Source organism: Dermacentor albipictus, chromosome 1 (genome assembly GCF_038994185.2).
Source record: "Dermacentor albipictus isolate Rhodes 1998 colony chromosome 1, USDA_Dalb.pri_finalv2, whole genome shotgun sequence".
Lineage (NCBI taxonomy): Eukaryota > Metazoa > Arthropoda > Arachnida > Ixodida > Ixodidae > Dermacentor > Dermacentor albipictus.
Window position 1 is genome coordinate 78929061 of NC_091821.1, and position 12664 is coordinate 78941724.

The window sequence follows — 12664 nt, forward strand, 5'->3', positions numbered from 1 at the left end:
ATGTTTTTATTCGTCTGAAATATTGTTGCTATTAGTGAAGTCGTCAATATGTTATCAAATACCTCGCAAACCTGTTACATTGCCAAGAATCACATAGGAAACCTGAAAAACTGACTATTCTTGAAGCTGGCCCCAAATCAAGCTTCAACATGTACAGCAAGAGATATGCGCAGGCTTAGGCTTAACTTTCAGTCTGGAACTTTGAGGTGGGAAAGTCTCAACTTTCCATTAGCTTAAGCTTAAACTATGCAGACCAAAGTATCTTCAACTCGGACAGTGTGGGTGAACTAAAAAGCCACATTTCAGCCTTGAAGCAATGTGAAGGTCCATGTACCACCGAAAGTGTTCTCAAGTTTTTAGACCGACGGCTCTACTCCTTGAAGTACAACTAACTCCCAAGGTCAATCTCGGTGCACGTTTGACCTTCAGCCGCCGGTGAGAAGGTGTGATGTCACACAAAGTGATCCGCTGCGGAGAGGTGTAGCAGCTGCGCTCGCTCAAGCCTCACCGCTGTGTACCATGTGACTAGGCGAGGGTTTAAAAAGCTAAATATAGTCCAACGTACCATGAGCGCGTGCACATGTTACATCACGTTGTTGAGAACAACATGGTGTATAGTTCGACCAATAGTTTGACACACTGGCACAGCCAACGTAACCGGACGCTGCCAATTCACTCCGACGCGCCCAGCGTCGAGTAATGCTCGCCCGTGCATTGATAACGTCAGACTATAAACACACCTTAAGCTGCTTCGGCAACACTTGGTCACTCAGTCTTGCCATGGATGAAGCAGGCGCCAACGTGTGTGTGTCAACTCTTTAACGCAGGCGCCAGGCTGAGTCTGAGCACCCTGCCGATATAGCTAGCCAGGAAGAATCACTGAAGAACTGTGTCTAACCATGCTTAGCAGAACTTTCGCTCATACAACTACGTTCAAGCCTCGTTGAACCCCAGCCACTTTCTTTTTGCCATTTGAATTAGGTTGTAATCATCATCAGCAGCCTATTTTATGTCCACTGCAGGACGAAGGCCTCTCCCTGCATTCTCCAATTACCCCTGTCCTGAGCCAACCGATTCCAACTAGTGCCCGCAAATTTCCTAATTTCATCGCCCCACCTATTCTGCCGTCTTCGACTGTGCTTCCCTTCTCTTGGTACCCATTCTGTAACCCTAATGGTCTAATGGTTATCCAACGTGCACATTACATGACCTGCCCAGCTCCATTTTTTTTCTCTTAATGTCAATTAGGATGTCGCCTATACCCGTTTGCTCTCTGATCAAAACCACTCTCTTTCTGTCTCTTAACATTATGCCTAGCATTCTTCATTCCATCGCTCTTTGCGCGGTCCTTAACTTGTTCTCAAGCTTCTTTGTCAGTCTCCAAGTTTCTGCCCTTATGTGAGCACTGGTAAAATGCATTGACTGTACACCTTTCTTTTCAATGATAATGGTAAGCTTCCAGTCAGGAGCTCACGTCTGCCATACGTGCTCCAACCCATTTTTATTCTGTGAATTTCCTTCTCATAATCAGGGTTCCCTGTGATTAGTTGACCTAGGTAAAGGTACTCCTTTACAGACTCTAGAAGATGACCAGTGATCCTGAACTCTTGTTGCCTTGCTCGGCTATTCATCATTATTTTAGTCTTCTGCATATTAATGTGTAACCCCACTCTTACACTCTCTCTGTTAAGGTCCGCCTCAATCATTTGTTGTAACTCGTCTGCATTGTCACTGAATAGAACAATGTCAATGGCAAACCAAAGGTTGCCGCGATATTCGCCGTCAATCCTTCCTCCTAAGCCTTCCCAGTTTAATAGCTTGAATACTTATTCCAAGCACGTAGTGGAGAGATTGTGTCTCCCTGTCTGACCCCTTTCTTTATAGGTATCTTCCTGCTTTCCTTGTGTAGAATTAAGGTAGCTGTGGTACCTGTGTAGATATTTTCCAAGGTATTTACATAAGCGTTCTGCACTCCTTGATTACGTAATGCCTCTATAAGTGCTGGTATATCTACTGAGTCAAATGCTTTTTTGTAATCTATGAAAGCCATAGAGAGAGGCTGATTGTACTCTGCGGATTTCTCGATAACCGGATTGATGACATGGATGCGATCCATTGTAGAGTATCTCTTCCTGAAGCCAGCCTGCTGCCTTGGTTGACTAAAGTCCAGTGTTGCCCTTATTCTATTGCAAATTATCTTAGTGAATATTTTATATAATACTGGGAATAAGCTAGTGGGCCTATAATTTTTCAATTCTTTAACGTCTCCCTTTTTGTGGATTAGAATAATATTTGCATTCTTTTATACTTTTCTGGGACCCTTGAAGTCGATAGACACTTTGTATAGAGAGCCTCCAGTTTTTCAAGCATTTTATGTCTCCTCTATCTTTTGATGAAATATAGAGTGTTTATAAATTGACATGAAATTGACTGTTATTAAAATTACACGATTAAATTGACAGTCGATTAGGTTGTAAACTAGAAAACAAATACAAGTTTGACCTTTGATCATAAAAACGGTGCAAACTGTAGCTTCATATTTATCAGCGCAAAAATAGATGTACTCTAGAACTGCTTTCAAATGGACTTGTACATAAGGTAATTGGCAACATGTTTACTGTGCCCCACAACAGTTCCAGCTCTCATCCACTTTTGGGATGCCTAGATAGCCCCAGTGCTGAGTACGGTGTTAGTAAAGAGTATGCATTGTGTGCATACTCTTTGTTAAACTGCGCTTGCACCTTTCTACTAGTGTGAATCACCATAATACCATATTTAACTACGTATCTACTTCCAAGAGAATGCTGACTTTGCCTATGCCCATGGATGAGCCAGAAAAAAAATTTTTAAGTGCGAGGTTCTGCTTCAGCAGTCGCACCTCTTGGCTGTGCATGCTCATAGTTGTAAGTCAATGCACCAATTTACACAGCATACCTGCAATGTGATACTGCAATTTGCTGCATGGAAAAGTGGGAGTGGAAGTCATCATAGTTTGTGTTGAAAACAGCTTTGATTTGCTTGTGTTTTGGAACTTCTTAACTCTTTCCTGCTCTTTTTGCACATCAGCTCATTTTTTGGTGCTTTTATGTTTGAACATTTTATTTCAAGACATATTTGCCACAGTGTATACCGTGATACGTTAAATTTTATCCTGATCATTGCTGTGTTGAGTGGAAGAAGAAATAATTGTTCATAGAGTTCTCAAGAATTCTTATGTGAACCTTCAAAGAAGCACCTCAAAAAGTGTGAGTGAAAGTAATAATTGGCTACTATTTTTAGTTAAGGTAATAAAAGTAAAAAAAAAACGGAATTATACAAAATATACACTTTTCTTCTGCTTACAAATTTCTGTAACTTTGACCATGCAAAAATATGTTATGCAGATTTGTTGGCGTGAAATTGGCCATAGTGATACCCATGCTATGCTGGAAAGCTGTGGCTTTGCAAATATGAAAATGGGTAGGCGCCTCCGGTGTAGGGAGCATTTGTGTTTTGTCATGGCAGCAAAGCACCTGGCTCCATTTTTTACTGCATTCTTTAGGATGTTGAAGCAACAGCTGTCAGGTTGGGGAGCATGCACAAGCCTCCTCACACTAGATTATTGGGTTAGATCACCTTTTCTGTGCAAGCAAGCTGGTCTAGTTGTGCCCTGTGAACTCGTGCTGGAGCCTTGATGTGCTTTGTAAAGTTCTTGTACAGTACTCTACAGCAATGTACAGTGTTGCACAGCATCATAAAATAACGAATAAGGGCAGTTGCACAGGCGATGTTCACAAAGTGAGAGATTAGAATGCCAGTCAAGCTTATGCCCAAAGTAGGTCTGGTATCAACTGCTTGCTTTTGTGCGAGTGAGAACTCGACGCGATGAGAAGGATTGCTCATAATAACTTGTACATACACTGTTGAAATGCTAATGAATAAAACCAACTCATGGTGGGAAACATTAATGTACTTGATATTAGTCGTACGCAATCATCAGAGCAACACACACTCCCGAGTATGTGCAGATGTTTGAGACATTGTTAAAGCAGTACAAACATCAGATTGAAAAACTGGACAGCCCAACCAAAGCTCCTGTGTTTTCACTGCTGCTGCGATTTGAAAATTGTTACCAAATAGACCAAATCGCAAATTCTGTGCTATTAGAGTGGGCGAGTGCTAGGAGCACTGCAGGCTGAGGTCGACAGTACCTCCTGTCGAAGTTTTATTTATCCAGACTCCCCAATGTGCCAGAAATTGTCAAATCCGACAAACAGTTGAAGTGCGGTCATCATTTTATATGGTGCATGGCATTGCTCGTGGAAGAATTCCAATGACAATGTGTCTATGATAGAGTGTATAAGCACGACTGAATGAGGAAGTAGAAATAAACAGATACACAGAGACAGTGCTGTCTCTGTGTATTTGTTTCTTTCTACATCCTCATTCAGTTGTGCTTATACACCCTATCATGGATTCAAACCAACTAGCCCACCAACGTGTTTTAACCAGGCAATGTTTAACAACATGTTTAAAAATTGTAGATAAGACATCGATTTCTTCGGGCACGGTAAGGAAAGAGGGCAGATGCGCTCAGAGGTCCATTTTCGTTAATAAAGCTAAATGGATGAAATCAGTGCAATATATAGTTTACTCTCCCATTTTCGAATACGAGTTTATTTTTTCAATATATTAGCTAGTTATTTTCCTCTACCCTTTAGAAGTGGGAAAGTAGGGTATCTTGTGCAAGGTTTGGGCTTCATGCCAGGGCTAGAATATTATAATATAGCCTACATTGCTCCTTATAAACAAACAATTGTAAGCTCAAAAGTTTTTTCTTTTGGCTTTATTATTTAAAGAAGAAATTTTAAATCTGAGCTACCGTTATAGAGAACATTGATGATTGGTTTCCTAAAATGCAAATGACCAATATTGCTGCAAATTACAATAAAGCCCATATACTTGCATTTTACACATCTTTGTGGATGTAGTGCAAAATGTGGCTATGATTGCGTCATAATAAGTGCAAAAATTTTTGTGCACAAGTAGTAAATACAGTGCAAAATTTTAAAAAAAGAGAGAGAAACATGGAGTTGAGAAAGTTTCTAAACATGCTTATATTACCATTGCAGATGATCAATTTGCATGAAATTTGGGCAGACTGCAGACCAGTTTTTCTAGATGCATAAAACTTAAAAAAGTGGCTGGGGTTCAACAAGGGTTCAAACTAGTTATACGAGCGAAAACTATGTTAAGCATGGTTAGACACGGTTTTTGAGTGCTTCTTCCTGGCTAGCTATATCGACAGGGTGCTCAGACTCGGCCTGGCACCTGTGGCGAAGAGCTGACATGCTTGCACCGGTGCATGCTTCATCCATAGTGAGACTAAGCGACCAAGTGTTGCCAAACAGCTGTTAAACCCTCGCCTAGTCACGTGGTACATAGCGGCGAGGCTCAAGCGAGTGCAGCTGTGACACCTCTCCGCAGCGAATCACCTGAAGTGACGTCACACCTTCACACTTGCGTGTCGGTGGCTGAAGATCAAACGCGCACCGAGATAGACCTTAGGATTTGTACCTCGAGGGGTAGAGCTTTCACTCTAAAATTCTCCTGCTGCGTAGGTGGTACTCTCAGTACCCTTGTGAGCTTCCTTCTCCAGCCTGGCTTCCTTTACTACACTGCAATGACATTTAGCTTCAGCTGTTTCTTTTCCATAGATTCTTTTAATTCTTCTCGGGTCTATCTGGTTGCTCAGAGAGTACAACTCTCAAATTGGAATGACACCCAACTTCTGCAGAACTGCCTCAAAGGCTTAGTCGCCCATGTTAACCACAGTATGGCTATAGAAGTGGCCATATCTACACAGCAATTCATGACGCAAATTGTTTTGGGACACAGCACCAAACCTTGCTGCTGAGAGACTGGGCCACATTTTGCAGTCTGCCCTGAATGCAGTGAAACAACAGCTTCTTGCTTGTCAGCCTCTCACATGTAAGCAGCATAGCCTTCACCTGAGCACTGGTGAAAAGTGAACGAGCTGGCGCTGACTCGGCTCGCCATCTGGCCAAAACCTGTGGCTGCGAGCCTCATCAGTAGAATATGAATGGATAATGAGGTCGCTACAGCTACCATGCTTCGATAAGATTCAGTTATTGCAGAGTTCTGGTTCGAGGAAAGCCTTGAAATTTTTTTGCGCATGAAAAAAGAATGCCAAAGCTTAATTTTGCAAGCACAATCTAAAAAATGAGTTCTGAAAAGTGCGATTTTTCAACCTGTTGCCCTTTAATAAAGGAAATTCTGTTTGCGAGCACCAATTATCGTTTGACAGCAGCATATGGTGAATCCAACACCAAGAACATGTCTGTGGTGTGCTCTCCTCTATCACTCATTCGCCAGAGCACAGCCTCCCACTCCTATTTGGTGGACTCCTCTCCCCCAGCTTTGCTGGGGTGCTGCAGGTGGGATAACGGGAATGCACCACAGTGCAGTGCAATGGGTGCGCAACTCTGCATCAGAGAATAGCATCCCCCTCACAAGGTTTCATTGCATAAGAGGTTGTGGAATGCAAACAGCAGAAGGCCACTGCCAAGTACAGTGTAAGGCTAAGATGGCTTATACTGAATGTGAATGTCAGTATGTAGCTATGGGGGCACATTATGCTGCCACCACAACTTTAAAAGACCGAGCTCACTGCAGCTACATTGAACATTAGCGGTTGCAGCGAGCACCTCCAAGACTCCGAGAAAGCCCGAGAATGCTCAGCCACCATGGCATGCAAGCAGCGCATACGGCAGTGGGGGCAGTAGGACACTGGGTATGTGAACAAACCACATACTGTTATTGCAGCACGCACAAATGCACATGTAGTGAGCACGTGCATAAAACTGGCCTTGTGTCACTGCCATAATCATTTACACCTCCGACAGGCTGTAGACAGAACTGGAGTGAAAACGGTAGCCTTCAGTTGTTGCAGGCTCCCCTTTAATAGCAAGGTGTTCAGCAATGCATTAACATGGAGATTATTGCTTTACCAGCATGAAAAAATTAATATGCGAGGGGCGCTCAATAAAGATTTTCCCTGACACAATTCCCATGGGCTACAGAGCACCAAAGTTGGCATATTTATTTTCGTTTCTGTGCAGAGCTACCTACCGAGAGCTACACACTTCTGCCATTGTCTTATGCAGCTGTGGATACCAGTTTTGTAGAAATCCTCATGTTGGCCTTGAACCATGACTTGACTTCGGCGATGAGTGTGTCATTATTGGGAAGCTACCCGATTTTCAAAAATAACTTCATGGATGGAGGAGTGGAAATCAAGGGTACAAGGTCCAGGTAGTATGGGGTGCGACGAATAATTTCATATTCCCCAAGAGCATCCTTCCATTTGTGCAACATGTGAGTTGTGAACAGGAGAACCGTCTTGCAAAAGCAGGACACTTGCAAGCAAGACACCTTTTGACGGCATACCACGCCTGCTAATTTTGATGGCTTACCTTAATTTTGTCAACAGGTTAACATAATAGGTCCCCATTATGGTGGCACTCTTCGGTAGGAAATCTGTCATCACCACACCTTGTTGATCCCAAAAACTGTCAGCATCACCTTGTTACCTGAGGTTTGCTCGTATGTCTTTTATTGTGATGGTGAGCCATAGTGCTTTCATTGTTTTGACACGGATCTTTTTTTTTAGGTCACAATACTGAATTCATGTTTCATCCTGTGTAATCAATCTCGCAAATGAGTAATCTTGGTTTTTAAGAACATCTGGTCAAATGTAGACGGCTAAAGGTTACTCTGGTCTTCTTGTGAAAACAGAAGGCTAGCAAGGATATCAATGCACTGGACATGTTTCGCATGGGCACATGTTCCTGAATATTATTTTATATAGACCCTACACTGCTCTCGATTTTTCAGCTAGTTCAATTGTTATGTGGCGGTCTTTCAATATTGTGGCCTCCATTTTTGCAAGTTTCCCCATCAATAGCTGAATGAGGTTGACTGGAAACCAGTGCCGTCAAACTGAGTTCTGTCCAGATTTGAACTGCCGATGCCAGTACTTATTGACTTCATAAGATGAAGAATTTGTCCCACACACCTTCGTCATTTCTTTAAAAATATTGTTAAGGTGTGTTGCATTTAAGAAAGACAAACTTGATAATGGCCCTGTGCTCCACTGGCTTCATGCCCCCACCCTCCTCAGTCTTCAGACCTGTAAAACTAAAATATCTATTACGAAAGAGGCGAATGTTTTTTTTTTCTTATCTATAGAGATGCACGTATAACGCTGTGTGAAATTTGTTTTATGCAGGCCTGAGTGAAGTGGGGCAGGGAAAATCTTTATTGAATGACCTTTGTAGCTCAAGTGATCAACTGTCACATCACTGCTTCTATATGATGCTTATTTGAGGACTTAATGAGAACATGACAATGTCGGTAATTATTTCTTTTTATTCAGAGTAATGAAATTCATTTTTTCATTTTCAGTTAAGTGACCTGAGAATCTGAAAGTAATAAATGGGAAAGACATACTGAAACACAAAATGTGTATACATGCTGCACATACACAAAACACAATCGCAGTTCAATGGAAGTTAGTATGGCAAGAAGCCATGACAATGAGACAAAAGTGCAATGACCGACAGAATCAGAAGGCGAGAAATGGCGTTCCAAATCCCTCACATCCTCGCTTGTCACAAACACTGAGGAGGAACATTCAGATGCAAGAGCCTAAAAACGCCATTGTTCACCCCTGCCTAATCAGAAACAATTTTTACTACACTGGACAGAAAACATACGGGCATGATGAATACAAAAAATAACAACCTTGTCAGCCTGCATACAAGGTGCAGCTATCATCGATTCCATTGTAAAAACGAAACCTTAAAAAGGACAATATCACCACGATAGTTTCGTCTTATCCTAGTAACAGCCAGTGGAGATGACTGCACTCATATATACACAGGGCAATAGCCAAAAATTACCTCACAAAAAATATTCACCCTGCCTTCTCCTCAAATATTACTCAGCAAAAATACATCCGAGTATTGTGCTACTGTATACTTCAGCATTTTTTTACATTGCGCACATACATACCAAAAACAAAGAGGCCTCAAGGCTGGTGAAGGCAGTAAAGATAAAAAATAAGCACCGCATTCCTTTGTTATGAATGTCATCACAGTGGGAACATTCAAAGCCACAGAAAACAACTGTCAGGTTTTTACATCCAGTGCGTGTGAATCCTTTCATCATGCACCACTTCACATTCACAGAATGCAGACTGCAATGTTAGAAAAAAAAATTATCAGTGAGGTCATGGTGAATGATACCAGTTAAGGTACAAGACTGGCAAGTCAGAGGCCACATTCTAAGCTAATCCCCTTCTACATGTCCCAGATTCTTGTGTTGTACACTACTGCCATGGGGCATCCTAAAATGTTTTAAGAACAACTGAAAGCATTGCTTTCTGGATGCACAATGAAAGAAAATAACTGGCTCCAGCCTAAGAGCCATGCATAGAGCAACAGAATTATGTGAAACTACTAGTTAACCAAACTTGACAGTAAACTGGGTTGAAACATTAAAGGAATAATGCATATTTTCTATAGATTCTTCCATGTATACAAGTCCCCTGCCCCTCCCCCCTCCCACCCAAAGCCTGATTCAACTGCTGGTAGCACAAAGGAACAGATACAGACACACATAGTGCTAACTTCTAACTGCTTTCTTTTTATGGTGGCCAGAGCAAGCATTTACATAGGGTCATGATACAGTATTTACTGTGATCCCATACATTCAATGTGCTTCCAACCACTTGAAGAAAACAGCATGTGTTTGAAGGTGGTGTGCTCTGCAGATAAGCTATAGAAGCTAATTTGCTTCAGCAAGACCTCCAGTACCATTGATTGTGGTCATGGCATGGCTAACATGAACGCCATTATTCTAGGGAAAAGCGATAATCAGCTGACCACAGAGGATATTGAAGTGAAATGGGTACCTAGGTGTGGAAACCTCTCAGTGTATAAACCTTCAATCATGCTATAACAAAAAGAATCCACATTTCTGTGAGCATGCTTGCTTCGAGGTAGCATGGTGATCCTTGTAAGTGATGTAAGGTTAAAACAATTTTTTTTAATGCATTTGAATGTTAGTGTTACGTGTGGCACAGTCTCATTCTTTGTTCATTTTCACATGTCATCTACATGCAAATTATGCATTATCAACTAGTCCAAACTGATATGCTCGTCCTCAAGTCTCTATCTGCCAATTGCAGTGCCAATGCACACTATGAACACAACCTGAAGTATAACTTTTATATGGAAGTTATTGGTAAAAACTGCAACTTCCTTTCTTTGTAAAATTTTTTTGAGAACTTGGCCATTGGAAGACTGCTTGCTTTGCTAACATTTTGTTTTCCCATACAAGACCATGTATTGGAAGGATGAATCTAGGAAAATTTACAGACTATACATTGCAAGTAATATCACTAGCAATTTTTTTTGTAAGCTTCAGTATATACCCGTCTCCACCATATACACCTCTAGAAGTACAGAAGCACATTCACCTTTGTGTGTGAACCAGAATCATCATCCTTATAAACCACACCTTTCAAAGCACAATAATCAAGACTGCCCCAAATCCTTTCAACCTCAAATGTTTTTGTATTCACAAAAACACGAAAAAAATTTGGCATGCAGTTATTGTTATTTGGATTGGGTGCAGTCAGAAAGTGACAAAAGATTCTCACACTGACAATTTCAAAATAAGTAACACTTTAAGCAATTGCTTAACAAACTTTCACCTCACTAATCAATGCATCAAACAGAATGCACTCCACATGAAAGAACTTCTCGAAGTGGGCGACTACAGAGTCCAATCATGAACATGAGCATTTAATCTTTTGGTGTTTGCACTATTATGAATGGTCTCTATGTTACAACTGAAATCTTACCAGTGTGGTCTAGAAACAGCCATAAAATATATATTTTTTAATGCAGTGGTAGCAACAATTTGCAGAAACGACGGTGGTAATACTGCAGCTGCCTACTACCTAGCCGAAACACGCCAACAAAATGATGTCACAAAGCACACCTCCCTAACCCCATCTGGTGTAAGTGGCACCTCACAAACATATCCACCCTCACAAGCTATCTAGCTGCAGCAGAAAAAGTCATTATAAACACTGACACCCCACTTGGCAGATCACCATGCACACAAATGTGTCAGTAGCGTCACAAATAGACAGTACAGGAAGATCAGTCCTCATGATAAGTGCACACATATAATGTATTGAGATCTGCTTTTCATTTGTATCTTAATAGGAACATTGAAAACAGTCATCTCTACACTAATGCTTTGCACTTGATGTAGAAAAATAAGTGCGAATTACTATTACAACTTTATTTTAAGAGACCGACAATCAGTGGCGTAGCAACAGGGGGGGCCGGGGGGCCGTGGGCCCCGGGTGCAAGGGGCCAGTGAGACAGGAGGGGGGGGGGGGGGTTGTCATATACGTCTGAAGACACCCCTCTTTCCGCCGGCTACACCCAGCGGGGGGGTGACAGAAGACCTAAGGGCCTCGGGTGCCACGTGACCTAGCTACGCCCCTGCCGACAATTGATTTTGAAGGCTGCCATTTCTTTTGTACCGCAATGGAAAGCTTACGTCCAATATTACCTAGACCTGCAACACTTGCTTCAGATAAGGCGAGAAAAAAGAAAAAAAAACCCAACCTTTTGAATAACTTTTCAACCTACGAACTCCCAACTTTGCTATGGGTGGATGCTGGCAATAGTGCAGAAAGTGAACTGCAAATGACGCAGCCTTGGCAGCAAGAAAAGTTTGCCCACAAACATGTGATAGGCCTTTGCAATAGCTAATAATGTAATGTGCATTTTTTTTTTGCCAAGATATTCTAATGGATCTCAGCACTATTTAGAAGTGGCAGGGGAATTTGACAGGTGCCAACATCACCAAGATGCACTTGCAGAGAAGTGAAAAAATGAGAGAAGGAAAGAAGGAAAAAAGTAACATGAGGCAGACAAGAAATTTTTTTTAAATGTTTGTGTGCGCACACACACATACATGTACACCCATAAATTCATACATGCACGCATGCACAGACAAGTCAGAGAAAAATTGCACCTGACACATCGTTCACACCTCCAAGAAACGTTGGCAAAGCATTTGAAGAACAAGTGATGAGACTCTATGACTGCAGTTATTATAGACGTTTGTAGATAAATGTTAATCTTTGTCCCAAATGCTTAATTTTTGGCCTCAGAATGAGGTCTGGCTAATCAAGCTTCTTTTATCCGGTTAATATTGCAGACATTTACTGTTGGGCACACATGCACATGCAAGCATACAAGGCAAAGCAAAACAAAACTTTTAAATGCAAAAGTGTCCCAATGCTACCAAACAAATTATTTTTGATGAAAAGTGGAGCAACTTAGGTATGTACACCAATGCGAGATAGCATGGAGCACAAACAGGTTTAATGACAGCATTTAAGTGCCGAGTCCTGAAGCACCACTCTCGCTCAACTTTCTCTCTCAAATTAAAAATAAGACTTCTTATATAAAGAACAATGTCACGATTTATTTTTATCAGTATGAGGTGTGGCCTTTTTCCTGCATGATTACCTCATCACATATTTTGATTGAGCACTGGTTGCTTTGAAGGG

The 12664-nt window shown here is 41.6% G+C and overlaps 1 protein-coding gene across 1 annotated transcript in view; it reads right to left on the reverse strand.

Annotated features, from left to right (window-relative positions):
• Positions 1-8410: 8410 nt before the first annotated feature.
• LOC135915078 (palmitoyltransferase ZDHHC6-like) overlaps positions 8411-12664 on the reverse strand; it is a 56576-nt gene continuing 52322 nt past the window's right edge. The window contains exon 9 of the transcript XR_010568503.2: positions 8411-9259. The gene's annotated coding sequence lies outside the window, so the exon portion shown is untranslated. The remainder of the gene's footprint in view (positions 9260-12664) is intronic.